General features: G+C 43.9%; 1 non-coding gene across 1 annotated transcript; it reads left to right on the top strand.

Moving 5' to 3' along the window:
* The first annotated feature begins 825 nt into the window (after positions 1-825).
* On the top strand, positions 826-899 carry Trnas-cga (transfer RNA serine (anticodon CGA)). The gene has a single exon. It is a non-coding gene; the product is annotated as a tRNA-Ser (tRNA).
* Positions 900-19,533: the final 18,634 nt, after the last annotated feature.

The following is a 19,533-nucleotide window of genomic DNA, read 5'->3' as shown; positions in this document are numbered from 1 at the left end:
CGAAAACCCTAAAAACAGTTTCAGGACCTGCTCCCGCATCGCCTTCAGGGAATTCTCACCGACCTCCACCACCAGGGTTCGTCCTTCTGGAGCAACCTTCTCGTTAATCACTCTCCAGTCTTCTGTCGAGACTTATGAGTTCTGGGCCCTATTTTCCCGGTCTTCGGAGAGACTTCCTTAAGGATCTTAGGTACCCATAATGATATCTTTGCGGTCTTAAGAAGCTCCGCTGCCGTCATAACCAGCAGCTTCGCATCTTCCCACTGGGATATCGTGGGCACCTTGTCCTTGAGCCATTATACCTTGTGTACCCCCTCGCAGACAAAAATGAACGCACCACGATCTAGATAGACCCTCCTGAAGTTGGGTCCTGGGCCAGCGCCCCCCCCCCCCCCCCCAATCTTTTCAGAGAGGGCCATCTGTACAAATTCCTCTTGCTGCGAGGTGATAGCCACCAGTGGATAACCTTCCTGGATAACTGCCATCCTAAAAACGGAGACTGCAGTACTATAGGTCTGTTTCCCTATTTCTTGCCTCGGTTTTTTCTGGACTCCCTTATCCAGAGAGGAGGGAGTCTTATATTCCTCCCTTATCCACTTACTACCTGTCTTTGACGTTGTGGGAGTCTGCGTGTCCCCTTCAACCTGAGACAGTTTCTTCCTGGAGGTCTTAGCTTCTAGTCCCTTTAATTCCCTCCACTTGTCTTTAGGAAGCCATTCTTTCCCTTCCTTTTTCCTTTGTTCCCTGAGTAGCTTCCTCCCATGCGCCCCAGACAAGCCTTTGATCTTAATCTGGTCTAGACTGTGGGGACGGGGCGTGAGTCGTGCTTGGGTAGCTCAGATGGTAGAGCACTTGCCCTCGAAAGGCAAAGGTCCCGAGTTCGAGTCTCGGTTCCGGCATACAGTTTTAATCTACCAGGAAGTTTCATATCAGTGCACACTCCGCTGCAGAGGAAAAATCTCATTCTGGAAACATTCCCCAGGCTGTGGCTAAGCCATGTCTCCGCAATATCCTTTCTTTCAGGAGTGCTAGTTCTGCTAGGTTCGCAGGAGAGCTTCTGTAAAGTTTGGAAGGTAGGAGGCGAGGTACTGGCAGAAGTAAGACTGTGAGGACGGGACATGAGTCGTGCTTGGGTAGCTCAGTTGGTACAGCACTTGCCCGCGAAAGGCAAAGGTCCCGAGTTCGAGTCTCGGTCCGGCACACAGTTTTAAGCTGCCAGTAAGTTTCATATCAGCGCAAACTCCGCTGCTGAGTGAAAATCTCATTCTGTCCAAAAGTTGTCAATCCCCCTCCACAAAGTCCTTACATAAACCCCATAGAGAATTTATGAGATGCGTTAGAAAGAAATATTTGAAAAGTCCCCATACAGTCCAAACAAGACGTCAGGAGACGACTACAAGATAAATGGGAAAATCTAAGTATTTCGTACTTGCAGAAGCTTGTACAAAGTATGCCAAAACGTGTTACAATGTCGCGGTAGAAGTACAAAGTACTGATTCCTCATTATTTCCTAGTTTTTGATTTATTGCTGCACTTTGTCCCAAAACTTTTGCGAAGGCAAATCCGTCTTATTTCACATAAATATGAAGTTACTTGTATTTTGTGAGTCATTAAATGAAGTAAAATGTTCAGTTCATTGCTCTATGAGTATCGTTCTGTCTGTTGGAATAACAAACATAATAATTTTAATCTGTCATTTCTCGGAGTAAATAAGAAAACTAGTCTGTTTGTCGCAAAACTTATGAAAGGCATTGTAGGTATTTTATAAGTTGGCTTCTAGAAAAGAAGTTTGCAAAGGTCAATTTTCAGGTCTAAAATTGTCAGCAACGTAAACGATATCTAGTAACTTCATTTATTTGGTTGAATTTCGTGCTAAAACTACTGCTCATAGTGTGGTTGTTCAGAATCACACACAAAACAGAAAGTTATATTTTTAGGTTAGAGGGTCTCAGGAAACCACAGAAAGGGCGTCCGCATAAAAGGGGCAGATAAAATACAGTAAGGTAGTTGTAGAAACGATCGGTATTGTAGTTGTAAATTGTCGTAGCTGTGATGGGAAAGAACCAGAGCTCCAAACTCTAAAAGAAAGCACTGAAGCTCAAATAGTAATAGATACAGAAAGCTGGCTAAAGCCGGAAATAAGTTCACCCGAAATTTTTTCAAACGATCAAACAGTGTTCAGAACGGATAAATTAAATACAGTGGTGGTGGAGTATTTATTGCTGTCAGTAGTTTGCCTTGTAGTGAAATTGAAGTAGATAGTTCCTGCGAAATAGTATGGATAGAGGTTATAATTGACAATCGGACTAAACTATTAATTTGATCGTTTTACCGACCCCCTGACTTAGAAGATATAGTTGCTGAACAGTTGAAAGAAAACTCGAGTCTCATTTCAAATAGTACCCCATTCATACAATTATAGCCGGTGGCAACTTCAATCTACCCTCGATATGCTGGAAAAATTATACGTTTAAAGCAGGCTGCAGGCATGAAACATCATCCGAAATTGTACTGAATGCTTTCTCAGAAAATTATTTTGAACAATTAGTTCATGAGCCTACTCGAAGCGTAAATGATTGCGAAAGCGTACTTGACCTCCTAGCAACAAATAATCGTGGACAAATAGGGAGTATCATGACGAATACAGGGATTATCGACCACAGTGCAGTTGCTGCTAGGCTGAATACCGTAACACCCACAACCATCAAAAAGAAACGCAAAGTATATATATTTCAAAAGCTGATAAAAATGCTCTTAACGTCTTTTTAAGAGACAGTCTCCACTCCTAACGATCTGATCACTAAGCGTAGAAAAGATGTGGAATGATTTCAAAGAGATAGTATCGACGGCAATTGAGAGATATGCATCACATAAATTAATAAGTGATGGTACTGATCCCCCATGGTACACAAAACGGGTCAGATGGCTGTTGCAGAAGCAACGAGAAAAGCATGCCAAATTTAAAAGAACGCAAAATCCCGAACATTGGCAAAGTTTTGCAGAAGTTCGAAATATAGCGCGTGCTTCAATGCGAGACGCTATTAATAATTTCCACAACGAAACTGTCTCGGAATCTGGCAGAAAACCCAAAGAGATTCTGGTCATATATAAAGCCCACCAGTGGCAAGAAGCAATCAATACCTTCACTGCGCGATAACAACGGTGAAGTCATTGAAAACAGTGCCACTAAAACAGTTATTAAACGCGGTTTTCCGAGACTCCTTCACCAAAGAAGACGAAATAAATATTACTGAATTCCAATCAAAAACAACTGCGAAGATGAGAAACGTAGAAGTAGATATCCTCATTGTAGCAAAGCAGCTAAAATCCCTTAATAAAGGCAAAGCTTCCGGTCCAGGTGGTATACCAGTCAGGTTCCTTTCAGAGTATGCAGAGGCATTAGCTCCATATTTAGCAATTATATACAACCGCTCGTTCACAGAAAGTTCCGTACCTAAAGAGTGGAAAGTTGCTCAAGTCACACCAATACCCAAAAAGGGACATAGGAGTAATCCGCTGAATTACAAGCCCATATCGCTAAACGTCGATTTGTAGTAGGGGTTTGGAACATACACTGTATTCGAATACTATGAAGTACCTAGAAGAAAACGATTTACTGACACATAATCAGCACGGATTCAGAAAATATCGTTCTTGCGGAACACAACTAGCTCTTTATGCTCATGAAGTAATGAGTGCTATCGACAGGGGATGTCAAATTGACTCCATATTTTTAGATTTTCAGAAAGCTTTCGACACCGTTCCTCACAAGCGTCTTCTAACCAAACTGTATGCCTAAGGCATATCGCCTCAATTGTGCGACTGGAATCGTGATTTCCCGTCAGAAAGGTCACAGTTCGTAGTAAAAGACTGAAATACATCGAGTAAAACAGAAGTAATATCCGGCATTCCCCAAGGAAGTGTTATAGGCCCACTGTTGTTCCTGATCTACATTAACGACATAGGAGACAATCTGAGTAACCCTTTGGATTATTTCCAAATGATGCGGGCATTTACCGTCGTGTAAAGTCATCAGAAGACCAAAACGAATTGCAAAATGATTTAGACAAGATATCTGTGTGGTATGAAAAGTGGCAATTGACCCTGAATAAAGAAAAGTGTGAAGTTATTCACATGAGTACTAAAAGAAATCCGCCAAATTTCAATTACCCGATAAGTCACACAAATCTGAAGGCTGTAAATTTTACTAAATACTTAGGGATTACAATTACACATAACCTAAATTGGAACGATCACATAGATAATGTTGTGGGTAAAGCAAACGAAAGACTGCGATTCATTGGCAGAACACTTAGAAGGTGCAACAGATCTACTAAAGAGACTGCTTACACTACACTTGTCCGCCCTATTCTGGAGTATTGTTACGCGGCGAGGGATCGGTATCAGGTGGGACTGACGGATGATTTTGAAAAAGTTCAAAGAAGGGCGGCTCGTTTTGTATTATCGCTTAACAGGGGAGATAGTGCCACAGACATGATACATGAATTGGAGTGGCAATAATTTAAAAAAAAGGCGTTTTTCGTTGCGACGGGGTCTTGTCATGAAATTTCAATCACCAGTTTTCTCCTCCGATTGCGAAAACATTCTGTTGGCACCCACCTACATAGGGAGAAATGATCACGATGAAATGAGAGAAATCAGGGCTCGCACAGAAAAATTAAAGTTCTCGTTTTTCCCGCGAGCCGTTTGAGAGTGGAACGATAGAGAGACAGCTTGAAGGTGGTTCATTGAACCCTCTGCCAGGCACTTAATTGTGAATAGCAGACTAATCACGTAGATGTATATTACGCACACCTTTATGCTATCGTTAAAAACAAGGTAACTGCGAATCATTTCAAGTCGCCCAACCCCATTTTACAGAACTCATAATCGTATAAAAAAGAAGAAAAACCCTTTCATACGATTTGATCTTGTTACAAAGTCTTAAGTCGATTTTGAATGATCTGTACTTAAACACACGTAACGACATTGGTTATGTAAGTACATATACGCAGGACCTGCTCCAGAGAGTTTACCACCAAGACTGATTTGATGCAACTGTCCATGCTACTATATCGTGTGCAAGCCTCTTCATCTCCGAGTGACTACTACAACGTACATCCCTCTGAATCTGCTTAGTGTATTCATCTCTTGGACTCTCTCTACGATTTTTACCCTGTACGCATCCCTCCAGTACTAAATTGGTGATCCCTTGATACCTCAGAACGTGTCCTACCAACGACCCCTTCTTCCAGTTAAGTTGTGCTACTAATTTCTCCCCAATTCTATACAGTACTTCCTCATTAGTTACGTTATGTACCCATCTAATCTTCAGCATTCATCTACAAACCACATTTCAAAAGCTGCTATTCTCTTCTTGTCTAAACTGTTTACCATCCATGTTTCACTTCTAATCATGGCTACACTCCATGCAAATACTTTCAGAATGGACTTCCTAAAACTTAGATCTATACTCCAAGTTAACAAATTTTGTTCTTCAGAAATGCTTCTCATTTGCAGTCTACATTTTATATCCTCCCTACTTCGACCATAGTCATTTATTTTCCTTCCCAAATAGCAAACTCATTTACTACATTAAGTGTCCGCTTCTCTAATGTAATTTCCTCAGCATCACCTGATTTAATTCGACTACATTCTATTATCCTCGTTTTGCTTTTGTTAATGTTCATCTTATATCCTCCTTTCGAGATACTGCCCATTCCGCTCGACTGCTCTTCCAAGTCCTTTGCTATCTCTGTCAGAATTACAATGTCATCGGCAAACCTCAAAGTTTTTATTTCTTCTCCCTGGACTTCAATTCCTACTCCAAATTTTTCTTTTGTTTCCTTTACTGCTTGCTCAGCATACAGATTGAATAACATTGGGGACAGGCTACACCCCTGTCTCACTCCCTTCTGAACCACTGCTTCCCTTTCATGCCCCTCGACTCTTATAACTGCCATCTTTTTCTGTACAAATTGTAAATAGCCTTTAGCTCCCTGTATTTTACCCCTGCCACCTTCAGAATTTGAAAGAAAGTATTCCTCTACACTGTCAAAAGCTTTCTCTTAGTCTATAAAAGCTATAAATGTAGATTTGTCCGACTGCTGCGGTCGCAGGTTCGAATCCTGCCTCGGGCATGGATGTGTGTGATGTCCTTAGGTTAGTTAGGTTTAAGTAGTTCTAAGTTCTATGGGACTGATGACCTCACCTGTTAAGTCCCATAGCGCTCAGAGCCATTTGTAGATCTGTCTTTCCTTAATCTATCTTTTATGAGAAGTCGTAGAGTCAGTATTGCCACGAGTGTTCCTACATTCTCCGGAATCCAAACTGATCTTCTCCCTAGGTCGGCTTCTACCAATTTTTCCATTCTTCTGTAAAGAAGTCGTTGTTAGTATTTTGCAGCCGTAAAAGATTTCCAGTTAAGACAGTCGATTTATACAAAACTTTCATTACCCTGTTTAGTTCGTCGTTTTGGAACCATTTTAAAATTTAAGATTTTTGCAGCTCACAAAATCTTGCCGCCCTGGGCCGTGATACGATTCCCACCCCAGCCCCATGCCCCCCCCCCCTCCCCCGCGTCCCACCCCCTAGAGCCGGCACTGCTTATGTGCAACTTTCACACCAGTCACACCAAACATGCCAAGCACATCCAGCGATTTCCTTTTTGCAGAGTGAAAGGAGAAAAATTTACATCTAAAAAAAAGCTAGCTTTGTCGTCTTTTGATCCTATCATACATCCAAATAATTTTCGATTTGGCCTCTCTTATATCATGGGCGCACTTGTATCTGTACTACCTTTCACAAGCATGCATACATGTTAGGATCGAACACGTCAACAGTCATTAGCTAGTAAAGGGTTTGTTTAAAGTTTTGGGTTTCAGAATTATCATTTGACCGAAAAATTGCTAGAAAATCGTTTGAAACTAAATAGCACCCATTACATTGGATCGAAGCGGAAGCCCGCCTCGCATCTACAAATCTGCTGTTGCTCACTCTTACAGCAATACTGAACAAAATATTTCATCCAGCACGACCAGAACGTTCACGTCCAAGGTTACCTGTATCATACGGGCAACATGAAGGAGATAGAAGCTGTTGCAGACGAGTTCAGGTTACAAGGTATGCATCGCGCTACTCGCCGATTTAAAGCGCAACTCTAGCAGCTTAACGACGGAAATGAGCGTTTGGCGTCATTGGCCGGGAGGCCCCTTGCGGGGCAGGTCCGGCCGCCTTGGTGCAGGTCTTATTACATTCGACGCCACATTAGGCGACCTGCACGCCGGATGGGGATGAAATGATGATGCACAGTACCCAGTCCCTGAGCGGAGAAAACCCCCGACCCAGCCGGGAATCGAACCCGGGCCCGTAGAACGGCAATCCGTTGCGCTGGCTACCCAGCTAGCGGGGCGGACAGCTTAACGAAAAACGGCTGCTGGAAGGGTTAGTCACCTTTCCTGTGCTGAGCGATTTTAGTTGAGCAGAAAAGAAGCACAATTTTATGTTCTGCAGAACTTTTATTGATTCAATAACGGTTGCTAGCTTCTGAACCCATCATCACTTGACAACCTACTATTCCGCAACCTCAGAAAAAGTAACTTGTAGTCAGCTTTGTAATCAGATAATATTAATCAATTAGCTAAATCAGCCTAATCCAGAGCTTTTTCAGCTAACTAAAGATCCGACTGCAGTTTTTAAAGAACCCATAAAGACTATTCTAAAATCAACCAAGATCATTATACCTAAAGTAAACAGTCGAATTCTCGTGAAAAGTAAGTATGGCTTACTTGAGGTACGACAGGATGGCGGTCCAATGTCCAATTTCATTTTCAATGTCCAATGTCCAATTTCATTTTCAGACTTTGATGAAATAATACTATCTGAAGTATGCACAGTACGCAGTCCCTGTGCGGAGAAAATCCCCGACCCAGCCGGGAATCGAACCCGGCCAGAATATTCGTATCAGCAGGATAGTTGATTCTTCACTACTGCTGTTTTCAAAAATACTTCGTTCTTCGCAGAATCATCTTCTTAAAACCACTTAATGATAACACTTTCAAAATCAATTGCAGTTGCACGTACCGATTCACTTTTACTTGATGAAACCATAAGAAAATACGTGTCGCTCGAACAACGGCTGATTCAAAACTGTCATGATGGCATTAGGGCAAACTAACCTAACGGTGACAATAGCAGCTCAGAACAACAATACTGTGCAATAGTAACGCATGTGATTGCAAAAAGCTGGAAGGTATAGCAACATATCTAACAATTAAAAGTAATTTATTTTTGGTCTTATACTACTACTACATTTACTACTACTGCTCCTGCTGCTAATACCAATACTGCCTCTAATCCAGTTACTGTTGAATTAATAACTGCTCCTCATCAAAAGTTGGAAGTCAGTATGGAATAGGGAACATGTACGACCGTAAGGGGGCTTCTGAAGGGCATCAGACGCTTTATTGGTGTTTCGGCAAACATTTTGAATTACGCAAAAAAACCTGAAAACAGCTTACTCAGATTTAATAAGAGGGACGCGAAAGGGTAAGCGGAAGAATATTGGAGAGGAGTTTGAAATCAAATCAAGATTTAAAGGAAAATTTAAAAGGTAAGACCTTCAATGGTTTCCGAGGCGCTGTACCAGTGACTCAGAAACGAATTCAATATGCAGAAAAAAAAAATCTTTGATCATTTGCCTAATAACATGAAATTTCTGACAGGTAGCAAAGTAGTTTTAAAGCTAACCTATAATCATTTCTCCTGGACAACTCCTTTTATTCCATGGACGAATTACTATTTATAAAATGGTAGCCGGGGGGAAAAAACTAGTTTTTAAGGCCATTTGCACGAGTAAGTAAAACAAACAAAGGGTTATTTACGTTAATACCAATCATGTACACATATTGTGTAACCTTCACTCGTTCCGCATCATTTGGAAAGAAGAACCGTTCAAATAATCTATGGAACATGAAACTAACTGACAGGTTTCGTTATAATGGCGTTATGCGCGTCTGTATCGTCTCCAGCCTGTCATAAACGTCATAGTGAAACGCCAGCTTGGAAGGGAAAGCTGTTTTGTCGGGATGTAATAAGAGGCGCTTCATCAGTACGTAGTGTGTGCCGGCCCGAAGATGTTGCTGCGTGTGAAAAAGGAAGCACGTGTCGCATCGGCGTGCCGGACTTACGCGACAATAATTTCCGGTTGGTTGGGTATCGTGTCGTGGGCCCTCCCTCTGCTGTGGACGTGTATTGAGGCTACAAGCTCCGTTGCCGTCTGCGCTCATCTCTTCCTTCTCGCCTTTTCTTATCCTTAGCTTTGCCGACTACCCTACATTACTGTACGTACAGTGTCAGCGATATAAGACTGGCCCGGGCAATGTTTTCTGGTGTCCGAACCCTTTTCGGATAGTCACCATTTTTACTCTCAACAGAGCCTGTTTCGCGCCACTTTGAAACTAAGTTTTGCACTGCAGACTTTGCTGGAGGCTGTGCCAAAGCACTTCCAGTTTTAAATCCTTGCGCGGACAGTCCTGCATAGGTTTTCCACGAATTGTGCTTCGCATAACATTCGACAATGGACACGCACTGTTTATTCCGAGCACCATGTCGTGTTGCACTCAACTGGTCAATAAATACGTCTGCTCCCCTCACTCACTCAAACGTGATCACATAGCGAATTACTCGTGACATAGCATGCGAGAGATGCGCACGTGCAGACATGTGACAGCACCGATTGGTGCATCGAAATCACGATTTCCAGCGTTTTCTGTGATGGGCAGCTCTGCCGTTCATTTTCATAAGGCTCAGTTCCGAGCCATTATTGTATTTTCCGGGCCGGTTTTAAACAAAAATACTTCTGAAGACGTTGATGTTTAAGATGTTATTAATTTTAATTCACATTATGAATTAGGCTGTGCGGTAAGTAAAGTTGACCACTTACCTCAGGGGCACAGGGGTATAGCGCGGTCACTGGGGGACTAGAGAACGTGAGAGGGTTAATGTTTTATTGTTTGTATTCCAATACTGACAACTCACGGATGTGCGTTATTCGTATAGATCAACTGCTGTGGTATAATAAAATTATTTCAGTAAAACAGTCTCGCTGTTTTCCTTAGGACAATGTTCCAAAAAATTCTTATTTCTGTGGTATAAATTTTTACACAGCAGTAACATAGATTCGTGACTGCATATTACAAAGCTGGTCATCTTCAAATGTGGTGGTTATTTGTAGCAAGGAGCACTGTTGTAATTCAACACAATGAGTAGAAGAAACATGACATTCAAAACATTTAGAAGACATTTGAAATCGTGTCACTTACTGCTCAATAAATATAAATCTAAGTATAGTTAATTAATTATTCATCTGCTCACAAAAACACCATAACTACACTTCGTCAGGTAATTACAATCACTTCGTTTACATACAGCACATATTCCGAAAGTCGAATACCGAAATTCGTAAACTGTTTTTCGCTGTTGTGTTTGAATAATAAGGTCTGAAGCGGATTTGCAAGGCTCAGTTAAATATGGCGTCTGGAAAACAGCTGATCCAGTTTCATATTCAGTGAACACAATCGTTCTTTCTTTTCACTTAAAAATTGCAGTTAGGCAGTTTCGTGCTCAGTCTAATATTTCTGCTTTTCTTTCACTGCACAATAAATCCATATTAACCGAATATTCTGAAAACAAAACTCAACCTGAGAACCTACGCACGTTTGAAAACCGGTAGCGTTTACATGTAAGCGAAAATCGATTGCGGCAAGTAGAAGCGGATTTCGAGAATCGATTCTGGTGTTTACATAACCATCCAGAAGCGGTATTGGGAAATCGGTTTACGAAATCCGGTTTTGGGAGCCCCCTGTAAACCCAGTGAGTGTCACGACTTGGGGTCGCTGAGAGTGGCAGCAACATGAAATGCAGAACAGTCAAATGGTTCAAATGGCTCTAAGCACTATGGGACTTAACATGAGGTCATCACTCCCCTAGAATTAGAACTACTTAAACCTAACTAACCTAAAGACATCACACACATCCATGGCTGAGGCTGGATTCGAACCTGCGACCGTAGCAGCAGCGCGGTTCCGGACTGAAGCGCCCAGAACCGCTCGGTCACAGCGGCCGGCTGCAGAACAGTCATCGCGATGTATTACTTGCGAATTGTCGACTTTTAACGATCAATACTTGGGACATGACGGGCGGCTTAGTCATTACTATAGCCTATCTGTTGTGGTCTCATAAAATAGAGATAAATAGTGCAACTCAATGTCTATCCTGCATTCCAACTGTTGGTATTACTCGACAAAGTCAGTTGTCGTTCCAGTCACAGCAAGGACTAGTTTGATCATGTGACTAGGTGAAGCTCCATTGACAGACAAAACATCACAACACCGAAAAATAATTAATGTAGAGTAATGAAATTTTGGGAATACATTAATCTAGGTAACATATTTAAGTGATTTACATTGCAAGATCACTGTTTAATGAAAGCGCGAGACAAGCCATTCCGAAAGTGAAACTTAAGCCGCGCGAAGTGGCCGCGCGGTTAGAAGCGCCATTTCACTGACTGCGCGAGCCTTCCCGCCGGAGGTTCGAGTCCTCCCACGGGCATGAGTGTGTGTTTTGTCCTTAGCATAGGTTATTTAAGTTAGTTTAAGCAGTGTGTAAGTCTAGCGACCGATGAGCTCTGCAGTTTGGTCCCTTAAGAACTCACACACATTTGAACATTTTTGAAACTTTGGTACATCAATAACCGACGTAACCGCCAGAATGTTGAATGCAAGCATGCAAATGTGCATGCATTGTGTTGTACAGGCACTGGATGTCAATCTGTGGGACGGAGTTGGCACGATGTGTGCTGTTTGTGGATGACGCTGGAATTGCCGTCCGACGATGTCCCACACGTGCTCGATTGGAGATAGATCTGGCAGGCCAAGACAACTTGTCGGCACTGTGTAGAGCATTTTGGATTACAATAGTAGCATTTAAGCGAGCGTTATCCTGTTGGAAAACAACCCCTGGAATCCTGTTCATGAATGGCGGCACAACAGACCAATTCACCAGACTGACTTACAATTTTGCAGTCAGGGTGCTCCTGCTGTCATACAGAATCGTTTCCCATACCTCCTGGTGGACCATAACTCAAGGTGGAGGTCCATTGTATGTAGCAAGCAGACAGGTTTGCTGCAGGTCCTCAACTGACCTCCTCCTAAGCAACACACTGCGATCACAGGCACCGATATAGAACCAGCTTTGACCAGAAAACGCAACAAACCTCCATCCTGCCCTCCAATGATCTCTCGCTTGACTGCCCTGAAGTCGCAAATGGTAGTGGTTTGGGGTCAGTGGAATGCAGGCCGTCTGGCTACAGGCCGTCTGGCTCGGAGCTGTTCTTCTTGAAGTAACCGATTTGTAACTGTTCGTTGTGTCACTGTGGTGCCAGCTGCTGCTCAGATTGCTGCTGCAGAAGCAGTAGCTTGCGACAGAGTCATATGCAGTACTCGATGGTCTTCCCTCTCGGTAGTGCCACATTGATGCCCGGAGCCAGGTCTTCTTGCGACCGTACATTCTGGTGTGATGCTATGTACAACGGCTACATTCCGGCCATGTCCTGCAATATCGCAGAAGGAATATCCAGCTCCTCGTAGCCCTATTACAGGACCTCGTTCAAACACAGTGAGATGTCGAAAATGGGATTTTTTGTCGCACTAAAGGCACTCTTGGCTAAAATCAACTCATCTCGTCCAATCTGAAAGGTAACTAACGCTCACGACAATTACAGTGTGTACCTAAAGCAAACCTGATTTGCATCCACATAATGGCGCTACTGGCGCCTCTTTTGTGCGAGCAGCGCGAAATCTGTCATGGATATCATCTTTCAGATATACGATCACGCCTACCAACTTTCGTTTACGTATGTCGCACAGCTCCTCCTTGGTGTTATGATTTTTTCCGCCCGTGTATACGTCGCTTCACCTAGCGCGCGTGGTTAGCTCCCAGTGCAAGCAACTGTTAGCGGAAAATTTATTTGCGAATATGCACAAGAGCTTGCTGTTAGCGTTCTTGAAGATGTTACAATTAATTATGGCGACCGTAGTGGCCGAGCGGTTCTAGGCGCTTCAGTCCGGAACCGCGCTGCTGCTACGCTCGCAGGTTCGAATCCTGCCTCGGGCATGGATGTGTGTGATGTCATTAGGTCAGTTAGGTTTAAGTAGTTCTAAGTTCTAGGGGACTGATGACCTCAGAAGTTAAGTCCCATAGTGCTCAAAGCCATTTGAAGCCAATTAATTATGAATGTCAGAAATCAAAATAAATCTTTTCATTTAATGTGGCTGAAAGAGGCATCCGTGAGTTCAATAAAATGTAGTTGATCAAGAGACGCCAATAAAGAAGTGAGAGTGCTACTCATACAGCTTTCGTATTTCCACTTTCACCTAATTTCAAGCCCAGGAGCATACCTACTGTTGGAATAGCACTGATAAATATCGCAGCAGGGACAAGGATTCCAACAAAATTGTAGTACACTCAAGACTCTTCCTAGCAGACTTATAACTGCAGTTCTTAGAACAAAGTCGGTGCATTCGTGTTACCCTCTGCATCTCTGCAGGACTGGAGGTGACAAACTTCCCCAGGCGCAATGAACACACCGTAGATGACGAAGACTAGAACGATGTTATATTGCGCCGTGCTAAATACGTGCACCAAAGTAAACTGTGAGGAAAACTGAAGAATTTTCGGTGTCATTTTTCAACAAACCAAAAAATCGTAATGGTTCGGAGCAGTATCGAAATTTGTTATGCAATGGAACACGTCCTACTTTACAGTTTCAGATCCCTGATGCATAAAATATTGCAGTGCATCATGTATAAAATAACTTTTAACCTTAGATTTAAACGTGTCAGTTAGTACGTGTAAAAAAGACACTGTTCACGATCAGTGATTACTACGTTAAAATTTGAGACATAATAACACTTATTTTAACATTAAATTTCCACTGGTGGCGCTTCTAATGGCTGAGGTTGGGGTTATGTACCTGCTTTTGATTTGACTGCCATAGCACGATTCCTCAATGTCTCTGGAAGTTTCCCATCAACTGATCCCTTCTTTCAGGCAATTTGTATAATCCGTTGCTTTTTTTGACCATTTCGACTTACTACCTCCGATCTCATCTCCAGAATTCTTCTGTAGTCCCACATTTCAAATTCTTCTTTTCTCTCTTTGTGTAAACTGTTTATTGACGCGTTTACACTTCTGTGCAAGGCCACACTCCGGGCAGATACCTTCATGAAAGGCTTTCTAACACTTTTGCTGCTTGTTCAGTGTAGAGATTGAATAACATCGAGGATAGGTTACGACCCTGCCTCACTCCTCAACTATGCCCCCTTCCAAATCCTGAGACTTTTACAATTGCAGTCTGGTTTCTGTTGAAGCTATATACGCTGACGGAGAAAAACTACAACACCAAAAAAATAATTCATGTAGACTAATGAAATTTAGGGAATGCATTCGCGTAAGTAAAATATTTAAGTACTTAACGTTGCAAGATCACAGGTTAATGTAACGTTCGCCAGAATGTTGAATGAAAGCGTGTAGACGCGCATCCATTGTGCTGGACAGCTGCCGGATGTCAGTTTGTGGGATGGAGGGAGTTCCGTGCCTGTTGCACTTGCTCGGGCAATACAGGAACGGTTACTGCTGTTTGTGAATAACGCCAGAATTGTTGTCCGATGGTGTCCCACACGTGCTTGATTGGAGACAGATAGTTTTGGTGATCGAGAAGGGCAAGGCAATACGTCGACACGCTGTAGAGCACGTTGGATTACCACAGCGGTATGTGGGCCAGTATTATCATGTTGGAAAACACCCCTGGAATGCTGTTCACGAATAGCAGCACAACAGGTCGAATTACGAGATTGACGTACAAACTTGCAGTCAGGGTGCTTGTGATAAATACGAGTGTGCTCCTTCTGTCATACGAAATCGCACCCCAGACGATAACTCCAGTTGTAGATACAGCGTGTCTAGTACGCAGAGTGGTTGGTTGCAGTCCCACAATTGTCTTCCTCCTAACCAACACACGGCCATCATTGGCGCGGAGGTAACAAGCATTCATTAGAAAACACAAGAGACCTCCATCCTGCCCTCCAATGAGCTCTCGCTTGACACCACTGGAGCCAGAAGTGACGGAGAATGGAATGCACGCCACAGGGCGTCTGGCTCGGAGCTGTCCTTGAAGTTACCGATTTGTATCAGTTCGTTGTGTCACTGTGGTGCAAACTGCTGCTTAAGTTTCTAGTGCAGATGCAATGCGATGCGACATAGTCATGTGCCGAATACGATAGTCTTCCCTCTCGGCCGCATCAACGCCTTGCCCTCAAGGGCTCACAGGAGTCGCGGCCGTAACAGGGAGAAGAAGCGTCGAGCGAGGTGCAACACAGTCGGGGCTGCAAACCACATTGTCCAGGGCTGCGGGCTTTCTAGCAGAGCCCGTGTGCGGCGACATGATGCCGTCGTAGACTATGTCGCGCGGGTGTTCGACGTCTCCGTCGAGCCCCACCTCCGCACACCAGAGGGAGTCCGCAAGCCCGACATCGTGGCGGCGAAGGACGGCGTTGCGCGTGTCATTGATGCGCAGATCGTCGGCGACCACCTCGACACCGACTGGTGACGCTGGCAGAAGGCGGCCATGTACGACGTCCCGTGCCCGCCCGGTTAGCCGAGCGATCTAACGCACGGCTTTCCGCAGTGGGAAGGAGCGCCTGCTCCCCGGCACGAATCCGACCGGCGGACTTTTGTCGAGGTCCGGTGAGCCGGCCAGTCTGTGGATAGTTTTTAGGCGGTTTTCCATCTGCCTAGGCAAATTCGGGCTGGTTCCCCTTATTCCGCATCAGCTACACTACGTCGGGGATTGCTGCGCAAACAAGTTCTCCACGTACGCGTACACCACCATTACTCTACCACGCAAACATAGGGTTTACACGTGTCCGGTGTGAGACGTTCCCTGGGGGGCTCCACCGGGTACCGAACCGCACAATATCCCTGGGTTCGGTGTGGAGCGGCAGAGGGGTGAAGTGGACTGCGGTAGTCGTCGTGGGGTTGTGGACCACTGCGGCTGCGGCGGGGACGGAGCCTCTCCGTCATTTCTAGGTCCCCGGTTAATATACAATACGACGTCCCGTCGGTCAGGCGTGCGGTCGGCGCTCTCCGGCCGGCGGCGAACAACGTGGAATTTTCGACCGTGACGCTGAACTTGAGGAGAACATGGGCGCCTTCATCTTCCCGTCAGTTCCTCCGTCTTGGCTTCCGCGCTAGGGAACTAAGCGTCGTCAAAACACGGGTGCTGTGTGGAACTTCCTGGGTCTTCGACCTATTCGAAAAAATGACAGCCCTTAGGCCGATGTACAGGGAGGGCGTGGATTATAGAGCCGGTTATTTAGTGTTTAGTTTGCCCTGACTTCTGGGGCTTAAAACATCCAGGAGCAATACCGGCCTTGTTCTTTCTGGTGCCACATGGCCGTCCAGAGCCCGATCTTCTCGCGACCGTACATTCTCGTGCTCTGCTAGCTGTCAAGTACAGTGGCTACATTCCTGCCAGGTCTTCCTGCAGTATCGCAGATGGAACACGCAACTTCTCGTAGCTCTATGACACGATTTCATTCAAACTCAGTGAGATGCTGATAAAGGCGTCTTTGTCGTCTTAAAGGCACTGTTGACTAACATCAGCCCACCCTCGTCCAGTCTCAAAGGTAACTAACGCTCACGACTGTCACAGAGTATATTTGAAGAAAACCAGCGCCACTCTTATGCGACTGGCACGGAAATTGAACGGACATCACCTTTCTACATCTACATCTACATGGATCTCTGCAAATCACATTTTAGTGCCTGGCAGAGGGTTCATCTAACCACCTTCACAATTCTCTATTATTCCAATCTCGTATAGCGCGCGGAAAGAGTGAACACCTGTTCCTTTCCGTACGAGCTCTGATTTCCCTCATTTTTTTTTCGTGGTGATCGTTCCTCGCATTCGGAGGAGAAAGTTGGTAATTGGAATTTCGTTAGAAGACTCCGTCGCAACGAAAAACGCCTTTCTTTCAATGATGTCCAGCCCAAATCCCGTATCATTTCTGTGATACTCTCTCCCATATTTCCCTATAATACAAAACGTGCTGCCTTCTTTTGAACTTTTTCGATGTACTCCGTCAATCCTATCTGGTAAGGATCCCACACCTCGCAGCAGTATTCTAAAAGAGGACGGACAAGCGTAGTGTAGGCAGTCTCCTTAGCTGGTCTGTTACATTTCGTAAGTGCCCTGCCAATACAACGCAGTCTTTAGTTAGCGTTTTCCACAACATTTTCTATGCGTTCCTTCCAATTGAAGTTGTTCGTAATTGTAATACCTAGGTATTTAGTTGAATTTACGGCTTTTAGATTAGACTGATTTATCGTGTAACCGAAGTTTAACGAGTTCCTTTTAGCACTCATGTGGATGCCCTCACACTTTTCGTTATTCAGGGTCAACTGCCACTTTTCGCACCATTCAGATATCTTTTCTAAATTGTTTTACAATTTTTTTGATCTTCTGATGACTTTTTATTAGTCGATAAACGACAGCATCATCTGCAAACAACCGAAGACGGTTGCTCAGATTGTCTCCCAAATCGTTTATATAGGTAAGGAACAGCAAATGGCCTATAACACTACCTTGGGGAACGCCAGAAATCACTTCTTTTTTACTCGATGACTTTCCGCCAGTTACTGCGAACTGTGACCTCTCTGACAGGAAATCACAAATCCAGTCACATAACTGAGACGATATTCCATAAGCACGCAATTTCACTACGAGCCGCTTGTGTGGTACAGTGTCAAAAGACTTCCGGAAATCCAGAAATGCAGAATAGATATGAAATCCCTAGTCAATAGCACTCAACACTTCATGTGAATAAAGAGCTAGTTGTGTTGCACAGGAACGATGTTTTCTAAACCCATGATGTATCAATAGTCCGTTTTCTTCGAGGTAATTCATAATATTCGAACACAAACATATGTTCCGAAATCCTGCTGCATATCGACATTAACGATATGGGCCTGTAATTTAGTGGATTACTCCTACTATCTTTCTTGACTACTGGTGTGACCTGTACAGCTTTCCAGTCTTTGGGTACGGATCTTTCGTGAAGAGAACGGTTGTATATGATTATTAAGTATGGAGCTAATGCATCAGCATACTCCGAAAGAAGTGATTTAAGGTGCTTCGCTACTCCGAGGATATTTACTTCTACGTTACTCATGTTGACAGCTGTTCTCGATTCGAATTCTGCTTTCTAGTATGTCGCACAACTCGTTCTTGGTGTTGAGATTTTTTTCCGTCAGCGTATATTTTTCGCTGCATGTATTTTGTCCCTGTTACTTTCAGAATTTCAAAGATGGTATCAAGTCAGCATTGTCAAAAGCTCTAACTTCACATATGCCATTAACTTCGGTTTCCTTTTATTTAACCTATCATGTAAGATAAGCACACAAAAACGTTAAAAATTAATAATGGCTATCCTATGTACGAAAGGGAATATTTTGTATTTATTTATTCGTATGTACAACTAAATGTATGTGGTGTGGCTTAATATTATTTATCAGTATATAAGGATTTGCATTGAATTCCACTTTTCTTTTAAAAACTGATGTACAAAAACTGTGAACGTTCTGTGGCGTTCTATACACGACTGTTAATGTTCCACCGTTGGTGAATTTCAGACGGACAGGCAATGGTCGACCCTATGTTCAGCCCGGACTCTGGCCTCAGCAGCAATTCCGATGAGCCACGGCCTGCCGCATCCAACCACAGGAGGTAAGGAAACCGCACGCCAGACCTGCTCCTAACTAATGCACACGCTGTCCGTGCCAAGGGCTGCCTGCGCACTGTAGTTTCCTCGTATTTGAGCATTTCTTGTGATCGACGACTACCGTTAATCACGTCCAGCCTTCTAACACGGTTGTTCCGACATGTTTGCAAATCTAGCTGCTAAACCCAATGGTGCCAGACATATCTTAAATTTTTCCTCGTGTGCAATTAAAGTTCAAATTCTGTCCGCCGGTCATCCATCGCACCTCTGTAACGATCATGTAGTACTTTATTTCACGCTCCATTGATATATTCGCAGAAGGCACGTCACTACTGCAGAGTATTCAACAAGTACTTATCGCAAAGTTTTACCTGACCTCTCTGCCATCGCTAGAAGTCGGCTGACTTCGTGCTGCCCCCATACGTTTACTCTCGGCGCAACCTTAGTTACGAAACAGTATTGTGCGCCTTAACAATAAGTAACCATTGTGAGTATAGTGTTGATCTGTGTGCGGTGTTGTGCGCTGTGATTATTTACAGAAGTGAGCGAAGAGGCTGTGCCTGGGCCTTCTAGTAACTGACATCAGTTTCTGTGTCACTTCTGCTACGCATTAATCCATTATATACACCCTGTTTTTAATATAAGCTATAAGTTGGCTACTCTTGGAGAAAGAGGCGGAGCTTGTCTGAGCAGC

Source organism: Schistocerca nitens, chromosome 2 (genome assembly GCF_023898315.1).
Source record: "Schistocerca nitens isolate TAMUIC-IGC-003100 chromosome 2, iqSchNite1.1, whole genome shotgun sequence".
NCBI classification, from domain to species: Eukaryota; Metazoa; Arthropoda; class Insecta; order Orthoptera; family Acrididae; genus Schistocerca; species Schistocerca nitens.
Note: the sequence above shows the minus strand (reverse complement) of the source record. Positions and strands in the feature narration are given on the sequence as shown.